The following is a 23714-nucleotide window of genomic DNA, read 5'->3' as shown; positions in this document are numbered from 1 at the left end:
TTTTGGAGTCTTTTATTCACTTGTTTCAGTAGATTTTTCATGATGGGGTATAGTAAATACAATCAGCCTTTTTCCACTGGCGTTGAGTGAGACATGGGTTAAATTTTTAATTTTAAAAAATTTAGACATACAGCACGGTAACAGGCCATTTTGGCCCATGAGTCCATGCTGCCCAAATACCCTACACCCCCAGTACATTTCGAATGGTGGGAGGATACCGGAGCCTCCAGGGAAAACCCACTCAGACAAGGGGAGGACATACAGACTCCTTTCAGACAGCGCAGGATTTGAACCCAAGTCCTGATCACTGGTGCTGTAAAGGTGTTGTGCTAACTGCTATACCACCCATGCTACCCTTCAGCGTGGAAGATGAAATGTTTAAAGGGAACATAATGGGGAACTTCTTCATGCAGAGAGTGGTGGGAGTGTGGAACGAGCTGCCAGCTGAAGTGATGAATGCAGTCTCCATTTTGATAATTAAGAAAAATTTAGATGGATGGGAGGGGTATGGTCCGGTGCAGGTCATTGGAACTAGGCTGAATAATAATTTGGCATGGACTAGATGGGCCAAAGGACCTTCTTCTGTGCTGTAATATTTGGTGGTTCTACGATAGTGGCTCAATAAAAGTCTCCTACTAATTTAGGTGGTGTGAGGGGGTCAGCAGCTGAGGGATCCACACAGGCTGTGGGAAACTTGCAGAAGGTGGACCCATCTGGGCTGGCTTGCAATGACCAGGCATCAGAATCAATATTCGAGAGGATGCTGACTGCAAGAAGGCCTACCAAAGGGCCTCGGATGCTGAAGGCTTCCCGATCGCATAAGAGGTTTGCATCCAGAGCTCAGATTGTCAATGGTTTGAACAGGAGTCTGTGGCTGCGGAGGCTGTGGGAACTCTGGAGACGGATCCATGTTAGGAGTGCTGGGCAATGCTCATGGCAACTCTTTGCATTTCGGCAGACACATTTTAAAATGTTACTTTTTAATGTACTATTACGTGATAATAAAAGGAACCTTGATCATTTTAAAACCCACACTAAAACATTATTTACAGCTCCTGAAAATTGTGGAGCTCACAAAGACCAGAAATGTAGTTGATAGGTGGCAGAAAAGTGGTGATCAAAGTTCCAGCACTTTCTGACAGGTTAATTGGCCACTGTAATCGCCAATAATCTGGCGGTGAGAGGGAGGATCAGCCAAAGATTGATAGGAATGTGAGGAGCAGGAAAAATCAATGACGAATACATGGATGTCTGGTACACTGAAGGAGGCTCTGTGGTTGAAGGACTTGCTTCTGTGATGGTTGTCCAAGACTTTCCTTGAAAGTGCCATATTGATTGTATTGTATGTGTTGAATATTTATTGGTTTTGGAGGGGGGGTGGGAGGGTAGGGGGGAAAAAAGGGATATAATGCCACTGTGTATATTTAATGAGAAATGTTTGTCTATATTTTGGTTGATATGGTTCACAGTGTGAAAAATAAAAAATTATTTAAAAAAAAAGAAAGTGCCACATTGGTTCAGGTGAATGCGAAGTATTCCATATCATTACTTACAGTAAGGTTCTTTTTTAATTTTTTTTTCAAATTAATTTAGAGATGCAGTATGGTGACAGGCCCTTCTGGCCCACGAGGCCTCACTGCCCAATTACACCACGTGACCAGTTAACCTACTAACCCTGCGCGTATTTGGTATGTGGGAGGAAACCGGAGCACACGGAGAAAACCCGTGCAGGTCGTGGGGAGAATGTACAAATTCCTTACAAGAGCCCAGCATTTGAACCCGGGTCGTTGGCGCTGTAATAGCATGGCACTAAACTTGACGCCAAAGTTTTCTTCTTCAAAGAGCAGTGTGAAGGAGGGTCTTTGAATATTTTTAAGGCAAAATCACTGATTATGACAAGTAAGGGGTGGGGGGACTTGAAAGGATAGGCAGGACTGTGGAGTTGAGGTTATAATGAGATCAACCATGATTTCATGTAATGGTAGAGCAGGTTCAAGGGATTAGATGCCCTACCCATACTCCTAGTTCAGATACTCGAGGTTATGGTTATAATGTATGCAATAATCTGAACAGTAAGTTCATAAGTTATGGTATAGCTGCTCTAGGTGGCAATTTTCAGTGAGACAGCGTGACAGAACTGCACTAATACTATTACTTTCTTTAAAAATTTAATTGTTTACCAAGATATATTTAAAAAAAAACTGTTTTGTGCACTATCCAGGCAAGTCAACCTCTCCTTGAATACAACAGGTCGTGTAGTGCAAAATATAGGGTTGCAAAGAAAATGTTCTGTTGGAACAGTAATATCAGACTCGCCAAGGCAAATAGCACCTTTGGAAGACTACATAAAAGAGTCTGGAAAAACAACCAACTGAAAAACCTCACAAAGATTAGCGTATACAGAGCCGTTGTCATACCCACACTCCTGTTCGGCTCCGAATCATGGGTCCTCTACCGGCATCACCTACGGCTCCTAGAACGCTTCCACCAGTGTTGTCTCCGCTTCATCCTCAACATTCATTGGAGCGACTTCATCTCCAACATCGAAGTACTCGAGATGGCAGAGGCCGACAGCATCGAATCCCACTGCTGAAGATCCAACTGCGCTGGATAGGTCACGTCTCCAGAATGGAGGACCATCGCCTTCCCAAGATCGTGTAATATGGCGAGCTCTCCACTGGCCATCGTGTCAGAGGTGCACCAAGGAAGAGGTACAAGGACTGCCTAAAGAAATCTCTTGGTGCCTGCCACATTGACCACCGCCAGTGGGCTGATATCACCTCAAACCGTGCATCTTGGCGCCTCACAGTTCGGCGGGCAGCAACCTCCTTTGAAGAAGACCACAGAGCCCACCTCACTGACAAAAGACAAAGGAGGAAAAACCCAACACCCAACCCCAACCAACCAATTTTCCCTTGCAATTGTCCCGCATCGGACTTGTCAGCCACAAACGAGCCTGCAGCTGACGTGGACATTACCCCTCCATAAATTTTCATCCGTGAAGCCAAGCCAAAAAAAAGAAAGAAGAATTGTGATAGAACAGATTCTATCACCAATGTGTCTATGTACAGATGGTCGTGTAGGATGACTGTGATTGGCTGAGAGTGTAGCCACACCTACTGGCAGGTCTTAAAGGATTGCTCCTAGTCAGACCAGGTCATTCTGAACTGGTTGACCTACTTGTGAAATGCTCCAGTCTTTTAGTTAATAAAAGCCTTGGTTTGGATCAACAAGTCTTTGGTTCTTTCGACGCGCTCTACAGTGATCCCTTCAGGTTTAAATTTAGACATATAGCACGGTAACAGGCCATTTCAGCCCACAAGTCTGTGCCGTCCAATTTACACCCAATTAACCTACAACCCCGGTACATTTTGAACAGTGGGAGAAAACCAGAGCTTGCATGGAAATCCCATGCAGACACGGAGAGAGCAAACAAATTACTTACAGATAGCGTGGGATTTGAAATCCATTCCTGGTTACTGGTACCTCTTCAGCGAGCTTCGAGCCAGTCTCCAGCAGTCTGCAGCCCAGCGCGAGGCCCCTAACAGCAGTCTCCAGCAGCCCACAGCCTCGAGTCGTCAGCAGCCCGCAACATGTGTAAGTCTTTCAGCCACAGAGCCCCCTCACTTGTCTGCTGCCATGGTCACCATCCCACAGATCGTCTCCTCTGCTCTGTTTTGAAGCTATTCCTGTTGATGGCTCTACCAATATCCAACAACTCCAGAGGAGCTTCCATGCTTTGTTTCCAGAAAGTCTGAGCGATCTGCCAAGGAATACAGACACAAATGGTCTAGCTTCTCTTGATAGGACAACCCTTTTATCTCAGGAATTAGCCAGGTGAACTTCTTCGGGCTGCCTCCCATGCTACTATGTCCATGTTAGGGAAGTTTACCAAAACTGTGTAGTCTCAAGTACAGCTGGAACAAACTATTCCTAAACTCTAGCTCTTTCTCAATAAATGCCAACTCTCCACTTCTCTTTGTAACTGTTGAACCTGCTGATTTAGTGATTCATGCTCGAGAACTCCTCGATGCAGTGGTTCATGCCTCACTACGACAGCGCCAACGACACGAGTTTAAATCTGCCGCGGTCTGTAAGGAATTTCTACGACCACCCCATGCGTATGTGGGTCTCTTCCGGGTGATCCAGTTTCGTCCCATGTTCCAAAAATCTACAGGATTATTAGGTTAATCGATCACAGGAGTGTATTTGGGCTGCAAGGGCTTGTGGGGCAGAAGGGCCGTTTCCATGTTGTATTTCACCACAGCTTACAAACATTTAAAGAATACACTCACTCGTTCCTTTCACCACACCATGAAGTCGACTTCAGATGCAACATTGCATTCTTCAGCTCCCCAAACACCACCCAGCTAAACTCCTCTGACCTTCTCATTGCCACACGGGTGAGCCTGACATTCTCACTCTCCTCCTCCTGCGTCCGAGATTCGTCACACCGTACACTGACATCCACACATGCGCACTATTACTCCTGTCACTTGGCTTACATCATTAGTGGCGACCAACACTGGCCCTGACGCAAGTAAGTATATGACCGCAACGGTATCTAAATGTTTTAAAAATCCTGCTGATCCTGACTCATTCTTGGGGTGACAGTAGCAAATACCAGAGGAGAGTGGAGAAAAGTTTAGAGGAGACGTGAGGGGCAAGTTATTTTTACACAGCGAGTGGTGGGTGTCTGGAATGCATTGCTGGGGGTGGTGGTGGAGGCTGGTACAATAGGGACATCTAAAAGAGAGGCACATTGAGCTAAGAAAAATAGAGGGTCATGTGTAAGGTAGGGAAGGATTAGATTGTTGTGGAGTCTATTTAATAAGTCAGCTCAACATTGTGGGCCAAAGGGCCTGCATTGTACTGTAACGTTCCATGTTCTATATCAAAATTTCTACAGCGAAACATGAAAAAATACCCTTTTGCAGGAGCGGTTTTGGCAGTATGGCAACGTAACTAGTTTGGAGTTTCACCAAGAAGAAGGAATGAATCACAGGTAGTACTCTTGGTGAGAAGAAGATTTCAATGGGAAAGGTGATACTCAAATTAAAAATAATCCAAGAGGAATTTTAAATGCAGGAGGTTGACTGTCAGAAGTTCTACTTTGGACGGTGGGGGAAATCACTGTGTTGCAGGCTGTTGGGTTACATTGGCAGAACTCCAGCAAAAAGGACAAAATGATTCCCATAAAAACAAAACAACATTTTGATGGAATGCTGTCTGATGCAACACTCCCTCAAGGTCAGGCTGAATAATAGAACATAGGGCAGAGAGGTTATGGAAGAAACCATGGGGGTGCAAGGAATCTGAGACAAAAGCAATAATGGGAGTGGGTGGAATCGGATGTGGATTGCAAAATTCAATACTCAATACACAAAAGTATTGGATGAACTCAGCAGGTCACGCAGCATCCATCAGAATTAAAGGGAGATAACTAACAGGCCTTTTTATGGTGCAACCCTGCAGTAGAGAAGACCTATAAGGCAGATCCAGCATTGCCTTCATAGAACAGCGTCGGGAGCCGTCTTCCTGAGCCGAGGGAGGCGGGGCAAATGGTGCAATAGCGAAGCCCGTCACCGTGACGCCATCCATATGTGTTGTCAAGTGAAAAATTAATATAGACATTCCCTCCCACCCAAAAGAACAAAAAACGTTAACCATGTCTAATATGAACAGAGTAATGATGTGATTGTGAGAAATAAATACCTGAACACACTGCACGCTTTAAAATTCGCGCTCCTGGGTTGCGAGCTCATGATATCGCGATGGCGCCATCAGCCCACCACTTTCAGCGGCATTGCCTTTATGGAGGAGGTGGAGAGAGTTGCTCCACCTCTGAGTGTACCCCATCTAGACAGATCGGAGTTCGCCTGCTGAATCCACCCTCAGAGCTTTCAAGAAGGTAAGTGAACTGAAGTGTAGACCGAGAATATCCGCCTTTACATTTGCTTTTATTCACTATAAAAAGGCCTAATGTTTCAGGCCTGCTGCATGACCTGCTGAGTTCCTCTAGCATTTTAGTATATCTGCAGTCTTTCGTGTTTCACACAGTATTTTAATTTAGGCATTTGGCTCAGTAACAGGCCCTTCTGGCACACAAGCTCATGCCACCTAAAAGCCTCAATTGATCTACAACCTCCGGTACGTTTTGAAGGATGGAATGAAACTGGTACACCCAGAGGAAACCCACCCAGATGTTAGGAGAACGTACAAACTCCTTACAGACAGCACCGGATTCGAACCATACCGCCCACGGGCTATAGCCTAGCCAGAAAGAATATGATCTGCTGTTGTGAGGAACAGAGAATGTCCATTTCTGTCCATGGATGCTGCCTGACACGTTGAACCCCTCAACTTCTCACTCATTGCTTAAGATTCCAGCGCCTACAGTTCCTGTGTTTCTGCTTTTGCCCTCCTTGTTGTTTGCCTGTTCTGTGTTCGCTGGGCAACCCCAACCAACCAATTTTCCCCTGCAACCGCTGCAACCGTGTCTGCCTGTCCCGCTTCGGACTTGTCAGCCACAAACGAGCCTGCAGCTGACGTGGACATTTACCCCCTCCATAAATCTTCGTCCGCGAAGCCAAGTCAAAGAGAGAAGAGGACATGGACTTTGGCACCATCTGGTGGCTTACTCATCCAATTACATTAATACAGCGAGGCTGGAGAGGTGCCTGCCCTTCGCTCAAATCATAGGAAGGAATGCTGGAGGAACTCAGCAGGTCTTGCTGTGTCTGTAGGAGGTAAAGATATATTACTGACGTTTCAGGCCTGAGCCCTTCTTCAAGGCATGAGCAAAAAGCAGGCAAGGGGCCTATATTAAAAAGCTGGTGAAAAGGGAATCCAATTTACATAGTTGGTCTGTACTCCCATGCTTTCCTTTTCACCAGCTTTTGAATACCTTTATTCCACATTGAAGCATGGAAAAGGCATCCCTTGCAATGAAGCTTGGACTGGCCATTCTCTACAACAGAACTTTCCCCAGCCGTCATGGACTTCACCATGCCACTGAATCTGGGAGAGGATGTCGAGAGGGTGGGTCTGGACCTGTGCAACCCCTGCTCCCCTCAATCCATTCACACACACTACTCCTTTTTGAGGAGTGGGGTATCCTCATTTCAAACCCCACAAACTGACTGAAAGGAACCATCATCATCCTATGGGCTGGAGAGCCAGAAGTCAGCTCTTTCCTGATGCTGGCAGCGAGAACGGAGTCTCCAAAGCCCACTTAAGGGTTAACAAGTAACCTTCTGTCACTCAAGACTTCCCCTCTAAACACCCTGTCTCAGGTTGTCAAGTGACTCCTGTCACACAAAGTCCTCCTCTTGGAAGGGGACTGGGGAAATCTAGGTTGGATGCATACACACACACACACACACACACACACACACACACACACACTCTGGGTATCAGATTGGCACAAACTGCTGTTGGGTCAACAGTGCTGGCACCCGGGGTCAAAGTAGTTCAGTCTCTTTCTCCCACCGAAACTACTGGGTGAGCAGTTATGTACAGCAGTGCCAGCTCCCGTGAATGAAGCAACGCAGTCTCTTGTTTGCTGAAGTTGCCAGGTGAGCACACACACGCAGACTGACTGTCTGACTGATTGCCCTCTGACCAACCAACTAACCTGTTCAAAACTCAGTGCACTGGACTCTTCAACTTTCCCAGGGTGTGCCTTCAGCTCTCCCATTTGGTGGAGAGAGATTCTCTGCAAGCCCACCAGCTTCCAGTGCGTGATAGCTCTTTCCTGATGGTAGCGCCGAGAATGGAGCATGTGCTGGGTGGTGTGGGTCCTTGATGATTGTTGCTGCTCTTTGACAGCAGCATTCCCTGTACTAGTTCTTGATAAGGGGAGGGTTTTGCCTGTGATGTCCTGGGCTGTGTCCACTACCTTTTACAGGGCTTTATGCTCGGAATATTGGTGACCCCATGCCAGACTGTGATGCAGCCACTTTCCACTACTCAACAGACTAACCTGTTCAAAACTCAGCGTACTGGGCTTTTCAACTGCCCCAGCGTGTGCCTTCAGCTCTCCCTATTGGTGGAGAGAAGTTCTCCACAATCTCACCAGCTTCCAGTGCGTGGCTCTCATGCTTCTAACAGCTGTCATTTCTCCAAGCGCTGCTTCAGCGCTTCCCACCAGCTATCAGTTTTCCCAGCGTTTCACAGCAGCGCACGATCCTCTCTCTTCCGCTGTAGGTTCAATCCTGTCCCGAAAATAAAATTGTCCCGGGTCCATAACATAAGAACTTAAATTTGTTCACCCTCTTCACCTCTGATCCCCAAATGATCACTGGATTGTATCTGTGCTGCAGTGAGGCCTTGTCACTTGAATGATCAAAGACTTTGAAAAAAGCTGAAATGTGTTTAAATAAAGTAAGATTTGTAAAAGTTAATACAAATAAAAATTTTAGTGGTTGATCTGAAAATCACCTTCAGTGTTTGTAATCACCCTTTCACTTTCAGAGATATTTTATGTTTCCTCAGTACAAAATCCATACCATAATTTATATCCAACGTTTATAGTCCATGCTGTTCTTTCAAAACTTTAAGTAACTATAAGCTTATCCTCTCATTAAAATATATTTTATATAAGTATATATAAAATGGGCTTATCACTCATTTATTGACAAGCATGGACACACTTTTGGTATGGGAGATGAGGCCAGAGTGAACCTCTATGAGAGATGTCTATGGTTTTAAAACCCTGTCAACATCTACTGATCCATAAGCGAACCGAGTCACAGAGGTGCAGGCTCACAATGGGCTGATATCACAATGGTCCTGGTGGGAGGGGCCAAAAAGGATCATGGGAGCCATGCTGATAAGCTCTCAGAGAGTTCCATAAAGTCAATTTGTTGGTTCAACTCGCGCACAGCTTCTGTGTGTTTTTTTCTTTCGTTCGCTGCACAACACTCTGACCACAACATGAACATTTACCATTGGATTCACATTTTTTCATTTGTTACACGATTAGAAACAAACTAAGTTTTTCCTGGATCATTCAACAGTAAGCATTTTATTCGCTAAACGCACTTTAAATAAATTAAATGTGAATTTACCTTGGCCAAAATATCAAAATTCTTCTAGAACTTAGCCACAAACTGGACTTAACTGGGTGTAACTGTTCAGTTCTAGAATGAATGGCCAGGAACCACAGAACATTACAGCACAGAAACAGGCCCTTTGGCCTTTCTAATCTGTGCCGAACTATTTTTCTGCCTGGTTCTATCTGTACCCAGACCATAGCCCTCCATATTTTTCTTAAATATTAAAATTGAGCCCGCATTCACCACTTCAACTGGCAGCTTGTTCCACACTCCCACTACCCTGCGTGTTGACATCCAATACCCTCCCAATGGAACTATTCAAAGTGCTCTATGAAGCTAGAGCAATGGTTCTCAACCTTTTTCTTTCCACTCACATACCATTTTAAGTATTCCCTATGCCATCGGTGCTCTGTGATCAGTAAGGGTTTGCTTAAGATGGGATGTGGGTGGGAAGGGAAGGTTGAGAACCATTGAGCTGTAGCATATTCACAGCCTCTGATTGTGTGTTTTTTTTCCTCAAGTCATGAGCACATACCCGGCAATGACGACTGTGGTAAACCAGGGTAATGTCTAATTATCTGGTCAAGTATATCTATTGGCTGGTTACACAAGTATTATGTATCTGATAATAAGCTTCATTTATTTATTGTTATTCCAAATTCAATATGTTGGCACTGTGGTAAAACACTGAATATATCTTTTGGTTGTGTTGGTACTTGTTATAATTCGTCTGGACATGCCCCTTACTGACTGTACCTGTGGCTCATCCCACAGACCCCTGAATAAAGGTGACTGTGCCACAGCTGCCTCCTCAGTCCAGGACAGTCGACCAGCATGGTTGTGGTGCCATTCTGTTGTTAGTAAAAGCCTATCAGTTCAGGGTTGGTGCCTGGGGAGGGGCATTCCGTGGGCATTGTCCCGCTCCCCCAAGTGAGGTGCTGTGCCCCCCATACAGCCACAGCCATCACTCAGATCTGCACCCACTCCCCTCGCGTCACTATTGTCTAGCATGACACATACTAGTGACTCTCCACCCACCCCTGACTGCATCACTAGTGTGCATCAACAGTAGTGTCAACAGGTAGGTCCCAGCTGGCACCCCCTCCCTGTCGAAGATAGGTCCCAGCTAGCACCCCCTATCCCGCTAATGCCCCTCCTCACATTCGTTCTGGTGCCAATCCTGAATCACTTTCCATATAACTTCTAGTCTTTTGAAGTAACTGATGGTGCATCAGACACGATCAATAAAGTGGTCAAGATGGCAGTATTGCTACAGCTGCCATAACAGGACGTTGTCACAGATGGGGAGCAGGAAGGAGCAGGGGAGCAGAGATGCATCTTTCAATGCTCCTCCACAGGGTCCTTCTGCACAGCCATACCGTCCAACAATCCCATGTTGATTTACAGTAAACTAGTGAAAGAATGGGACTAGCAGTGGGTATTTTAGTACATTGAAGACTCGCAGAGATCCATGAGTAAGGTGGTGGCACCCATGAGGGTTACAGACTCTGGAGGATCAGCGGGGCAGTGGAGGGCACTAGAGCAGGAGAACACTCTGTGCTGAGAAGGAGAAGCCTGGGAGAGGACCCTACAGGGAAGGTGACTGGGTAGCAGACCAGCAAGGGGCTCAGCTGCCAAAGGACTCATATCAAGCAACGGGCTCTGGAGATTGCCTCGTGGGAAGTAGGTGTCGGGACTGGGATGCATGAGGGTGATGAGCAGGGCTCCAGAGGGCCTTGGGTGCTGGGGATTCTGGTACCAGGTTGTCAGGACCTCGGATTCACCACTGGAATGGACAGGAGGTTATGCATAGTTTACAGGGCACAGGAGACAGCAAGATTGGAGGAGGTGGCAGGTCCATGGACACTCAATGTCTCTGAAGGACCCTCTTTTGGTTCTGTCTTGTCCTGAGAGTAGCGCTGGACTAGTAGTGTCAGTTTATGTGTCTTTACGGGAAAACAAAGAAAAACAAGTGTGTATTATGTGCGCATGTTGTGTACATGTAACCTTAATGTTAAAATTGTTATAGTTATGTAAAATGATCTAAAATGCATGAAAAGTAACCAAAGTGAACCATGGTGCTGGGAGAGGCTCGCATTTCATTTAGTGTCAATATTACTTACCAGCTGCAAATATTCACAGCTGTGGAGAGACTGGATGGCAGCAACTAGTACAGACTGGACTTAACTTCGCTAATTTGGAGAGAAGAAGGAACACACAGGTGGTGAGAGGGTCATGTGGGAGAAACACTGAAGAAACAAGACATGATTGACCACCAGCCATCTCATGGAACACTGAGATGGACTGACTCTGTGTGAAATGGTCAATTTGGCTGATTCTCCCTGTCAGGGGAACTATTTGATCTCACTGTGACCAAAGGAAAGGTCACTTTGATTGACTTGTATCTGGGTTTTGGGCCCATCATAGAACTTTGGCTTGGTGAACTTCTATTGCTGCTGGTCTGTGACATAACAGGCTCAACTGGTTAGCCGTGTATTACTAGTGTGTGCCGTACATTGTCAGCTGTGACACAGGAAGTTCACATAGATAAGACAGCTTCCACAGATCAAGCAGAGGAGTGCAGTGAGATATTGTCTGAAGCACCGGTGGCAGAAGACTTATTAACTTTTGAGATCACACAATGGACTCCATTCAAGATTCCTTTATTGTCATGCAATAAAACAGATTAAATATTACATTTAGTCTGCTGTAAGGCAGTCAAAGATTCACAATCAGCAGAAATTGCCCAGCATCCCTCACAGTCAGAGAAAGAGAAGCAAAAGAGTCCCTTCAGAGTCACTGAGCATCCGTGGATTTGCCTCCAGCCCTCCCGCATTCACTGCAGCTGGCACAGAGACCAGTCTAAGCCACCGTTCTAACTTGCATATAAATATAAGTAACATATAAATTATTGAGTTGATGCCATCTCAATATCATTTCTGCCTGCTGGTCTCCCTATAAGTCAGCTGTAAGATGACTACAGGTACTACATTTATAGGAGTTACATAATAGTGAGTCACCTAATTAATCAATTTTGATAGGTGCGTGTAGACTAGTGGTTCCCAATCTTTTTCTTTCCCTCACATACCACTTTATGTATTCCCCATGCCATAGGTGCTCTGTGATTAGTTGGGGATTGCTTAAGGTTTGAAAACCACTGTTTTAATCGTACCTAATTGACTTGTTATGTGCACGGTTTCATAACTCCAAAGGAAATGGGCCAATGACAATTTTTCTCAAACAAAATATTTCAGTAACAATTGTTACGGAAATTGAGAACAATTGTTCAGTAGTTCTCAACCTTCCCTTCCCACTCACATCCCACCTTAAGCAATCCCTTACTAATCAGAGAGCACCAATGGCATATGGATTCTTAAAGTGGTGTGTGAGTGGGAGGAAAAAGGTTGAGAACCACTGTGTGCAGGAGTGCCAGAGACAGGTTCCATTTTATTCCTCAAAAGGGAAATGAGCAAATATATGGTGAGAAAAATCTGAAAGAGCACAGAAGAAGGGAGAGTGCACCAAATTGAAGAGTTTCTCCAGTAGAAAGGGGTACCTCATTCTGTCCTTGTATTGTGGAGGACCGTGGCTGTCATATGACACCATGGCCCATTACCTGGTTGGAAGACACACCACCTGCCAAACATGGTTTGGCTCCATCCCACCCATTAGTGCACATTTGTCCATTGGCACCTTTAAGTACCCTTGTACTTGGTCTTTGTAATCAATTAGACCTTGCTGGCACTGAGCCATTGGTCTACTGTAGATAACCTAGGCTGAACTCCCCAGCCCTCCAGTACTATAAAGGGCACTATGTGTGCTTGCCTCTTCCTCTTTTCCATCTTCGAAGGACCACCCTGCTTCACTCCAGGCCGAGTACTGTGGAACGGCACTGGAGAAATCGTTTTGTAAGGTGTGCATTGTTAAAGGGTTGGGAGCATCTTAGTTAATGTCCCGAGTAGCATAGAACCATGCCTGGACTGTCAAGGGGTGGCGAGTATTGTATTAGTTCTTTTCCTTGATTGTATGTAACTGCTCTGTGTACTTTAGTTCATTGTGTGTGTGTGCCTTGTGATCTTCTCACATGTGTCTTCTGTAAATAAAGTAATTTACTATCAGACTGTGTTCCGAGTCCTTGATTTTGAGACTCATCAAATCTGTTCCCTCACTCACAACAGTCCTGATTTTGTATTTTAAGACCCACCATTTCCGACAACACACAGTGAGTGCTTCCACCTCTGAATCCTGACCCAGGAACTAAATCATTCAGATCCTCAGAGCTTTCCTATACCCAGTATGTCAGCCCTCCCCTGCACCTCTACTCCATCTGCCCAATCTGATTCATTATTTCCTAAAACCGGGTCCCGGAGTCTCAGCACCCATGGTGCCTTGGGGGACCAGCAGTGCAATTTTCCATACTGCATTGCATGGAAAAAAAACACTTACGATTTCATATAAATAGCCTGGTTTGTGGCTGACTGTTTCATATTCTGCTGACTTTAGAATCTTTATGACGTTAAACACCTAGATTAGAACAACTTGCAACCAGCAAGACTCAAGGGATTGCAAGATAAATTATCCAGAATGATATAATTTGAGCAATGGTGAGCAGTCTTTATTCCCTCTCCAAATGACCACATATTGATCCTTATTATTTATATTTAATGCAGGTGACTGAGGATATATTTTCTATCCCAGATACTTCAGTTCCCAGTTTGTTAATCTCACATAGTATGCATTCTCATTTGTATGAATAATCCCATACAGAACAACATCACCTTTCAGTTAACAGTGTCTTAAGAAAGCAGCCTCTATCCCCCATCAAGGACCCCATCACCCAGGCCATGTCCTCTTCTCACTGCTACCATCAGAAAGGAGGTACAGGAGCCTGAAGACAAATGCCCAGTGGCCCAAGGACATTTTCTTCCCCTCTGTCATCAGATTTCTGAATGCACGATGAACAGAGAAACTATCTACTTTCTCTTATTTTTGCACTCATATATTTATTTTTTAAAATGTAATTTATAGCGGTATTTGTTTCTAGAACGCTCCCGCAAAACAATGAATTTTGTGAGGTTCCTGACAATAAATTACTTGTGCAATGGAAGGGGCAGAAAGTCACAGAGTGATGCAGCCTGAAACTGCCCTTCAGCCCATCAAATCTGTGCTGACCATGTAGCTTCCATTGAACCCTGCCCTCCCCCATTTTATTCTCTGTACATCAGTAACCTCTTCCACGTCAGAATGACAGAACATGGGTGGTCAACTGCTACGAATGTATTTTCCTGCATTAGTGCATCTATCTGAGTTGAGCTTCAGAGAATTTTATGGTACCATATCAGGCCCTTCTACCCATCCTGTCCATGCCAATCAAACTGGCCCCAGATCCCTGCATCTAATTCATATCCCTCTGAACGGTTAGCACAACAGCGATCTGGGTTTTTTTAAAATTGTTGTAAGGTAATGTTGTAGCGATACTATGGTGGCACTACAACTCCCAGAAAGCATTGTACTGGCTATGTGATGTCACTGCCTGATGACATCAGTGCGTGTCGGGCATGTGATTCTGGCTTGGATGGGAGATGAAGAGTAAATTCACTCTAGAAATGCCTTGTGAGATTGTGAGATATTTCGTCGTGTCCACTGTGATTCCAGAGCCCACAGTTAGATGTACTGAGATGCTGCAAAACACTGAATTTCATGACTTGTTCATGACAATAAATTCAGATTCTGAATCCAGCGCTGTCAGTAAGGAGTTTGCCCGTTTTCCATGTGATCTGTGTGAGTTTCCTCCGGGAAGTCCAGTTTCCTCCCACAGTCTAAAATTTATGGGGCAAGTAGGTTAATTGGACACATGGGTATATTTGGGGAGCACAGGTTCGTGGGCCAGAAGGGCCTGTTACCGTACTGCATGTCCAAAAATAAAATATATCCATTTCAGATGCTAAGAAGTGTAGTTGAAGCAAAATGCAACACCCAACTAGTGGCTTTGGCTTCTCTTGGTAAAAAAGACAGATGTTGCATGGAGATTAAATTAAAAGGAAGGAACAGAGGTTTTGGAGCAACATAACAGTGCTAAAATAAAAGAGATTATAGCAGAAGAATGTACAATTTTCCATCACGCAACAAACAAATTAACAGTGAAATTCTTCTTTTATAAGCCAGCCTGATAAACATGCTCTGTAGTTTTTAAAGATACATTTCAAAGGAACTGTTATAAATCTATGGGGTTGAAACAATAAAATATTACCACTGAAAGTCTCAGACCACTTAGACCTTGTGCTCTGGGGGCTCTTTTTTTTTAAAAGTAACTCAGTCGGAACCCACTTTCCTCTGGATGAGTCATTGCAAAAAAAGAACAATGTATAATTCAGTGAATTGGTAGTCTCAGCATGCACCACATTTTGTTCAACACTGCAGAACATCCACATGATGCTCTCTGGGAGCCCCATAGTCTGTCAGCACGTACAAAACTACGTGGACCATCTCACCATGAAGTGCCAGGTGGTGTCAGGCAACAACTATAAAATACGTCACTGTCGGACCCATACTGCTGAATAGCTACTACTGCAGCAATGGCTGTGAAACAAAGATCCTGCATTTATATATCTGTAGTCCAAGCCCATGCCAAAGTGTTTCAAAATTAATGACAGTGTAATACATCGATGCACTGGAGGAACTGTGATAACTTGAACACATGAAGTAACCGTAAAGAGCAACGCAATTTCATTTTTAATTTAGTTTGAAGAAACAGCACGGTAACAAGCCCTTCCAGCCCATGAGCCTGTGCCACCCAAATACATCAATTAACCTACAACCCCTGTATGTTTTTGGAGGGTGGAAGGAAACCTGAGTGCCCAGGGGGGAAAGCCATGAAGATACAGGGAAAACATATCTTTCAGACAGCGGCAAATTCGAACCCTGGATGCTGACACTAACCATAGTCTGATCTTGATTAACTATTTTATTTTGGTTATATTGAATATGAGATAAAACTTTCCTCAGACTCCAGAGATCTTTATCTACATAAAAACATGGAAATTAGGATCATGAGCAGGCCTTGCAGACTCTCAACTCCACACTGCCATTGATTAGATCTTGGTTGATCTGATTGTAACCTCATCAATGTATTCCAACCAACGGCCAATAACCTGTTACCTATGGGTATTAAGCATTGATCTCTACCTGTCCTAAAAATACTCAAGAGTTCTGCAGCCAAAACATACAGGGGTTTTAGGTTATTTGGTGTATTTGTGGGCAGCACAGGCTCTTCAACCCATCTTATCCATATCGACTTGTGGTCAGTTACAGGATGGCTTGCAAGGGAATTGCAGCAGGCTTGGCCTCTTGTGGAGAGAGGGAGAGGGATGATGGTTGGGAGAGAGAGAAAGGAGAGAGAGAGCAAAAGAGAGAAAAGTTCACTTTAGGATTCAATTGATCTATGGTAGACAAAAAGATTAGATTTAGATTAGATTTCAGATTTATTGTCAGACTACATGCATGACATCACATACATCCCTGAGATTCTTTTTCCTGAGGGCCAGGCAGAATTACCACTTATTGGTAGTGTAAAAAAACTGTACTCAATGTACATGTGTGTAAAAAAAAAAGAAATGTAAACAAACTGAATGCAATACAGAGAGAAACAAAATCAATGAAGTGCAAAAGTGAGAGTCCTTAAATGAGTCTCTGATTGTTGAGGAGTCTGATGGTGGAGGTGGGGGGGGGGCAGATGTTCCTGAACCTGGTGGTGCGAGTCTTGTGGCACCTATACCTCTTTCCTGATGGCAGCAACGAGAACAGAGTTTGAGCTGGGTGGTGATTGATGCTGGTCTCCGACATCAGTGTCCTCTGTCGATATTCTCAATGGTGGGGAGGGTTCTACCTGTGATGTCCTAGGCTGTGTCCACTACCTTTTGCAGGACTTTACCCTCAGAGGCATTAGTGTCCCCATAACAGACCATGATGCAGCTGGTCAGCACACTTCCCACTACAAGTCTGTAGAAATTTGCCAGGGTTTCCAATGTTATAACTAACTGCCTCAAACTCCTGAGGAGGTAGAGACCCTGACATGTTTTCTTCACGATGCCATTAGTGTGTTGGGCTGGAAGAAATTAGCATTCATTTTTTTAAAAGATTGAAAAACTTCAAGTCAAGTTTATTGTCACAAGTACAACTCTACAAAACAACATTCTCTGGCCCTCAGTGCAAAACACACAGAAACGCCTCCAGACTTAACACACTTGGAGACAAACAATATATATGCAGGACAAGTGTTCATCGATATCAATTAATAAATATTGTTTAATGAATATAAGAGCCTCGGAGGGTGAGAGTGAGCAGTTAGTTCCTTTGGTCATTCAGCATTCTCACTGCCTGTGGGAAGACGCTGTTCCTCAGCCTGGTGGTACTAGCTCCGATACTCCTGCATCTCTTTCCTGACAGAAACAGCTGAAAGATGCTGTGCGTGGGCTGGCATAAGAGGATTCATTTTCCAGATGGGTCAGGATGGACAAGGCGAATGGGAGTGAAAGCCAATAAATCCCCATGATCCAATGATCTGCAGTTCACGTTTATGACAGAGGTAGTGGATGCATGGTTTACGCCTTCAAAAATTCCATCTGTTGGCCAATGGTTCCCAGAGATTGGAAGACAGCAGATGTAATCTCTCTATGTGAGAAGGGAGGAACTACAGACCAATCAGCCTGACATCAGGAGGAGGGAAAATGGAAACAGAGCACTTGTAAATTGAAGTGGGATTGGGTAGAGATGACATGGATTTATGAAGGGGAAATCATGTTTTACAATTCTGTACTGCATGATACAGGCCCTTCAGCCCACAAAGTTATGCTGCCCTATGAAAATTTAACAATCTAATCCTTCCCTACCTCTCACCCATAATCCTCTATTTTTTTAACATCTATAAAAATCTAAGTCTTTAGAATGTCCCTATTGTACTAGCCTTCACTACCAACCCCAGCAATGCATTCCAGACACCCACCACTCTCTTGAACAAAAGAATATACCTCTGAAATCTCCCCTAAACTTTCCTCCACTCATCTGAAACTGATGTCCTCAGGTATTTGCTTCTGTCACCTCAGGAGAAAAGGTGCTAGCTGTCCATCCTATCTACACCTCTCTTATGTACCTTTATTAAATCACTGCTCATTTTTCATTGCTCCAAAGAGAAAAGCCGTAGCTTTATCAAGCTTACTTCATTTGAAAGTGAACTAGTTGACATGGCATTTGGACTTTGAGAAGGCCTCAGGGAGTTGTCATACAAGAGGTTATTAAACAAAACATGCACACTTGGAATTGGGAGTAATGTGGATTGAAGACTGGTTGAATGGTTAGAAACCAAAGCAGAAATAACTGGGTCATTTTCAGGTTTGAAGACTGTAATTAGAATTGTCATTGAGCCCCAGATGCACCCAATCCATATAAAGAAAGACACTGTACAAAAGTAAGGAAGAGCAGAGTTACAAGAAAGATTGGTTGATACAGGGCAAAGGCAACATCATTTTACTCTTTTGGGGCTCATTTAGGAGTCTGATAATGGTGGGTAAGAACGGTCTTTGATTCTTATGGTACGTGTATCCTGTTTCTATTCCCTGTGTTCTTATGTTGAAAGGAAAATAAGAAATACAAGAGATATTCCAATCTGTACATTTTAAAATCATATGGACAGGGAAGTAACATTAAACTAATTTAACGTATCACTTGCATTAAGTTAAGCCAATTCTAATGGGTCATTAAATCACTTTTGCATATGTCAGCATTAGTTCAAAGCTGCAACAAACATACAAAATTAAAGACAGCAGGAATGTTTCGAAGCCAGAATTATTTACTCTTGTTTTTAAAAACTTGCATGTGTGAAGATTTTTTTAGAATCCGGGCATTTGTACCTGCATGAATGGCATTATTCAAAGCATGGATCATGGTTTTCAGGATAATTTATAGTTTAAAAAATGCTACAGTTAGTTGTAAAACTTCTGACTTGAGAATAGTGATTAAAATATCCAAAGGTTGAATACCAGCCATTCTCATGGTGAGGGCGTCCATTCCCCAACATCCCCCCCCCCCCCCACCCCGAACCCTCCTGGGACCAAAGCACACTTAAGGGGGCTCAGGGGCTGAAATCATAATTTTTAAAAATGTTTTTATGTAATCGGTAGGAGAGAAGTACAAAAGAATCCAACTAAACCTGACTGCTTTACAGGGAAGGGGTCCATAAACTTTGAGCAGAGCCCAAAGGGGGCCATAGCCAAAATAAAGGTTGAGGATGGCTGGATTAGACCACTATTCCCTAATAACCATAGAGGCAACATAATAACAGATTGATGCTCCTCAGCTTTGGAATCCTAGCTAAACAGTAGGTATAAATTACAGTCTTGCTTCCATCCAGTCTCACTGAATAATGCAATAAATATTTTATTGAAGTCATAACAATAAAAAAAATCTTCAAAGGTCCCTGACAACACTGCAAATCCTTTGTAAGACAGGCCTGATACTTTTATCTGTCTCTTTCACACTTTTGAACGCTCGATAGGCTGCAAATTCTTAATTTAAAAAATATGGATTCATTACATGGTAGAAGCCGAATCCGGCCATTTAAATACGTGTCACCCAATTGCACCCAATTAACGTACACCCCCAGCACATTTTGAATGGTGGGAGCCCCTGGGGAAAACCCACGAAGACAAGGGAAGAATGTACAAACTCCTTACAGACAGCACTGGATTCAAACCTGCGTCGCTGAGGCTATAGTAGCTTGCGCTAACTGCTACGCAAACCGTGCTGCCAAAACTGGAATCTGGACTAAACAAAACAGTCTCTTGGAGAACTCATTGGATCATTCATCCTGTGGACACCACATTCATTGCCCATCCCTATCTGTCTAATCTTGGTCCACGGCAATTCTTATGGTGAAGCTACTCCCACAATATTGCTGGGTAAGGAGATCCAAAATTTAGACCCAGAGGTGATGATGCAGCAATCCTATGTCAGGTTGTTGTGTGGTCTGAGGAATGTCTGCTTGTGGTGAGATTTCTAGGTCCTAGCTGCCTCTCCTTCCTGGCTGTAGGGTTTATTGGTTTGAGAGATGCTGTGGGATAATAACCATAGAACTTTTCTGTAAAAGGCATATGGTGCACTTATGGTGTATGAAGTGAATACCTGAATAGTGTTGTTGGAGTTGCATTCAAAGTTCAGAGTTACTGCTAGACTACGTACATGACATCACATACAACCCTGAGATCCTTGTTCCTGTGGGCCAGGAAGAATTTCTAAATTGCTGGTAACTATAAACTGTACTCAAGAAGAAAGAAATGTAAGAAAACTGTAAATATAGAAATAAAAATATTCAGTAATAAGTAATAAAGCAAAGTAAGAGTCCTTAAATGAGTCTCTGATTGAGTCTGTTGTTCTTTCATCCAAATTGTATTGCATTCTACCCCTCTACTTCCTCAGGAGTTTGTGGAAGTTTGATCTGACATCAGAAACCCTGGCAAATTTCTACAGACTAGTGGTGGAAAGTGTGCTGACCAGCTGCATCATTTCCTGGTATGGAAACACCAATACCCCTCAGCATAAAACTCTCCAAAAGGTAGTGGACACAGCCCTAGACATCACAGGCAATATCGACAGAGGACGCTGCTGTCAGAGAGCAGCATCAGTCATCACTCAGGACACACTCTGTTCTCACTCCTGCCATCAGGAAGGAGGTCTAGATGCCACAAGACTTGCACCATCAGGCTCATGAACAGCTGCTCCCCTTCCACCATCAGACTCCTGAATGAGAAACTCAATCAGAGACTCATTTAAGGACTCTTACTTGTGCACTTTATTGATCTTTTTGTTCTCTCTATATTGCAGTCAGTTTGTTTACATCTGTTGTCTGTTTACATGTTTTACACTATGTGCAATTTACTTTTTGAACTACCAGTGGTAATTCTGCCATGCTCACAGGAAAAAGGAATCTGAGGCTTGTATGTGAGATACTCTGACAATAAATCTGAAATCTGAATTGTGCCTTATAGATGGTTGCAAGGCTTTGAGATACTCAGGAGGTGAACCAATCAGTGTAGGACATGAGTTTCTGATTCACTCTGGAGCCCAGTTAGTTTTTGGGGAATTGGTAACCCCTGAATATTAATGATGAGTGGCTTGGTGATGGTATTGAAGTTACGTCTTGTGCACAATCACTGCTAGAATATTGGTTTATAATTCCAGTTACAGGAGAATTCATAAACATCACTTAATCACATAATCCTTTATCCATCCACATGTGCGACTCTGTCAACACAGGATGAAGAAGCATGAATAAGAGTTGCTGGCAATTTGCAGTCCCCAGTCTGCTACCGACTAGGTTTCAACATGGTTTGATCAGGAAGTGCTTTAGAGTAAAAAAGCACAGAAATGGGGACTTCAGGCCACCATGTCAACACCAACCATACTAATCCCATCTTTCTGCATTAGGGCCTGTGCCCTTCCATTCTTTTCCTATTCAAGTATCTGTCTACGTGTCTCACATATGTGGCAATTATAACTGATATCACCATCTTCATTGGGAGTGAATTCCAAATATCAACCAGCCTCTATGGAAAAATCTTTCTGCTTAGAACCCCTTTAAAACTCTTTCCTTTCACCTTAAACCTATTCTGCTACTGTAGAGCTTGTCGAAAGAATCAAAGACTTGTTGATGCAAACCAAGGCTTTTATTAGCAAAAGACAGGAGCTCTTCACAGGTGGCCGACCAGTCCGGAATGATCCGACCTGGCTAGGGACACAACCCTTTAAGGCCCAGACAGTAGGCATGGCTAAGCTCTCAGCCAATCGCTGTAAGCACAGTCTAGATACTATATACACTATATACATTGGTGAAAGATCTGTACTATCACAGCTACCAAGGGAGAAAAGACTTTGACTACTCGTGCCTCTCATAATCTTGAATACTTTCATTGGGTCACCCCTCAGTATCCTTCGCTCAAGGGAAAACAACCACTGCCTATCCAATCTCTCCCTTTAACTCAAGTCCCTCAATAGATAAACAAGAAAGACTGCAATGCTGAAACCTTGGAGCAACTTACAAAATGCAGAAGGAACTCAGCGGGTCAGACAACACCCATAGAAGAGCATAGAAGACTGACACCCTTCCTGATAAAGGTTTTTAGAATAGATAATTGACTGTCTATTGACTTCTAAGTGGCCTGCTGAGTTTCTCCAGCATTCTGTGTGTTGCTAAAGTCCTCCAATTCACGTCACGCCCAGGTGAATCTCCTCTACACTTTCTCCAGTGCAACCTCGTCATTCCATTTGTGATGTGTGCAGGAAACATGCAGACAGATGCTGGAATCTGAAACCAAACATAACCTGCTGAAGAAGCGGATCAAGCAGCGTCAGTGGGAGAAAAAAAAAGGTTGATGATTTGAGCTGAAACTCTTCAGAATGCCACATTACGTACCATTGTCTAAACGCAGAAGAACCTGCATTGGGAGGATGAGGCAGATATTGGTTCCAAATCTAATGAAGGATTGCTGGAGGAACTCAGCAGGTCAGGTAGCATCCATAGGTAGAAATGGTCAGTCAACATTTCAGGTCTTTATCCAGAAATTACATTAATTAAGGGTGTTTCTCTATACCCTTCCCAGTTCCAGCTCCTGTGCTGACACAAGATGTGGAAAGTGCTTGGATCACATTCTGCAATCTGACAACACCCAGATCCATGCTGCTTTTGCACATCGCAGGCAACCTGGGTGCAGATGGAAAAGCAGATGGGGCTTTAAGGCAATGAATCATCTGCGTAAATAAATACAAAGTCTATGCATTAAATAATGCTCAGCAACACAGGAAAATGGTACAGTAGTCAGAATGCTATGTGACAGGCAGAGAACTTCACCTTGGCATCCGGTACATCAGGCAGTGGGGTGTTGTGGAGGTCGGAGGTACAAAGGGAGTAACAGTGACTGGTCTCATTCCTCCCCTATTCTCCCTTCTTCCTCTCCCCTTCTCCCCACTTCCTCAGCCCATGCACCCTCCCTCCTCTCTCTCCCCTTCCCTCTCCTCCCTCTCTCCTCTTCCCCTCTACCCACTTCCATCTCCCCCTCCTGCCTCACCCCTTCATCTCCCCTCTCTCTCCATCTCACCCCTTTCTACCCCACCACTCTACCCTTATCGCTTCCACTACCACTTCCCCCTCTCCCCTCTCCTCATCACTCCTATCTCCCCTTCTCTCTCCCCTTCTTACCCCTCTCCATTCTCCTTCCTCCCCACCACTCCATGCCCCTTCCCTCCCCTATCTCTACCTCCCTCCTCTTTCCCTTCTCACCCCTGCTGCAATTTCTTTCCTCTCTCCCTGCTTCCCTCCCTCCTCCCCTTCATTTCTTCCTCCTTCTTTTTCCCTACTTCTATCTCCTCTCCCCACCCTTCCCCCTACCCCCTCATCTCCACCTTCTACCTCTCCCCACTGCACTCCTCCTCCCCTCTTCTCCACTTCTCATCTCCACCATCCTCCTCTCCCCATTCCTCCACTCTCCCCTTCCCCTCTCTCTTCCCCTCCACCCTCTCTCCCCATCTCCTCTCCCTCATCCTCTCTCCTCTTCATCCCTCTCTCTCTCCTTCCTCTCCCTCTCTTTTCTTCTCTCCTGTTCCCTCCTG

At 44.3% G+C, this 23714-nt stretch overlaps 1 long non-coding RNA gene across 1 annotated transcript in view; it reads right to left on the bottom strand.

Moving 5' to 3' along the window:
* Positions 1 to 23714, bottom strand: part of LOC138746195 (uncharacterized) — a 194234-nt gene that overhangs the window by 25450 nt on the left and 145070 nt on the right. The window lies entirely within an intron of this gene.

Source organism: Narcine bancroftii, chromosome 11 (genome assembly GCF_036971445.1).
Source record: "Narcine bancroftii isolate sNarBan1 chromosome 11, sNarBan1.hap1, whole genome shotgun sequence".
NCBI classification, from domain to species: domain Eukaryota; kingdom Metazoa; phylum Chordata; class Chondrichthyes; order Torpediniformes; family Narcinidae; genus Narcine; species Narcine bancroftii.
Note: the sequence above shows the minus strand (reverse complement) of the source record. Positions and strands in the feature narration are given on the sequence as shown.